The 1,289-nt window shown below is 51.3% G+C and overlaps 1 non-coding gene across 1 annotated transcript in view; it reads left to right on the forward strand.

Annotated features, from left to right (window-relative positions):
• The window catches only part of LOC126434390 (small subunit ribosomal RNA), a 1,910-nt gene continuing 621 nt past the window's right edge, over nucleotides 1-1,289 (forward strand). The window contains exon 1 of the ribosomal RNA XR_007579189.1: nucleotides 1-1,289. This exon is cut by the window's right edge and continues 621 nt beyond it. This is a non-coding gene — a ribosomal RNA (small subunit ribosomal RNA).

The raw sequence follows: 1,289 nt of genomic DNA on the forward strand, positions 1-1,289 counted from the left end.
TCCCTGGTTGATCCTGCCAGTAGTCATATGCTTGTCTCAAAGATTAAGCCATGCATGTCTCAGTACAAGCCGCATTAAGGTGAAACCGCGAATGGCTCATTAAATCAGTTATGGTTCCTTAGATCGTACCCACGTTACTTGGATAACTGTGGTAATTCTAGAGCTAATACATGCAAACAGAGTCCCGACCAGAGATGGAAGGGACGCTTTTATTAGATCAAAACCAATCGGTCGGCTCGTCCGGTCCGTTTGCCTTGGTGACTCTGAATAACTTTGGGCTGATCGCACGGTCCTCGTACCGGCGACGCATCTTTCAAATGTCTGCCTTATCAACTGTCGATGGTAGGTTCTGCGCCTACCATGGTTGTAACGGGTAACGGGGAATCAGGGTTCGATTCCGGAGAGGGAGCCTGAGAAACGGCTACCACATCCAAGGAAGGCAGCAGGCGCGCAAATTACCCACTCCCGGCACGGGGAGGTAGTGACGAAAAATAACGATACGGGACTCATCCGAGGCCCCGTAATCGGAATGAGTACACTTTAAATCCTTTAACGAGTATCTATTGGAGGGCAAGTCTGGTGCCAGCAGCCGCGGTAATTCCAGCTCCAATAGCGTATATTAAAGTTGTTGCGGTTAAAAAGCTCGTAGTTGGATTTGTGTCCCACGCTGTTGGTTCACCGCCCGTCGGTGTTTAACTGGCATGTATCGTGGGACGTCCTGCCGGTGGGGCGAGCTGAAGGCGTGCGACGCGCCTCGTGCGTGCTCGTGCGTCCCGAGGCGGACCCCGTTGCAATCCTACCAGGGTGCTCTTGAGTGAGTGTCTCGGTGGGCCGGCACGTTTACTTTGAACAAATTAGAGTGCTTAAAGCAGGCAAGCCCGCCTGAATACTGTGTGCATGGAATAATGGAATAGGACCTCGGTTCTATTTTGTTGGTTTTCGGAACCCGAGGTAATGATTAATAGGGACAGGCGGGGGCATTCGTATTGCGACGTTAGAGGTGAAATTCTTGGATCGTCGCAAGACGAACAGAAGCGAAAGCATTTGCCAAGTATGTTTTCATTAATCAAGAACGAAAGTTAGAGGTTCGAAGGCGATCAGATACCGCCCTAGTTCTAACCATAAACGATGCCAGCCAGCGATCCGCCGCAGTTCCTCCGATGACTCGGCGGGCAGCCTCCGGGAAACCAAAGCTTTTGGGTTCCGGGGGAAGTATGGTTGCAAAGCTGAAACTTAAAGGAATTGACGGAAGGGCACCACCAGGAGTGGAGCCTGCGGCTTAATTTGAC

This window comes from Schistocerca serialis, unplaced genomic scaffold, assembly GCF_023864345.2.
Source record: "Schistocerca serialis cubense isolate TAMUIC-IGC-003099 unplaced genomic scaffold, iqSchSeri2.2 HiC_scaffold_1187, whole genome shotgun sequence".
Lineage (NCBI taxonomy): Eukaryota > Metazoa > Arthropoda > Insecta > Orthoptera > Acrididae > Schistocerca > Schistocerca serialis.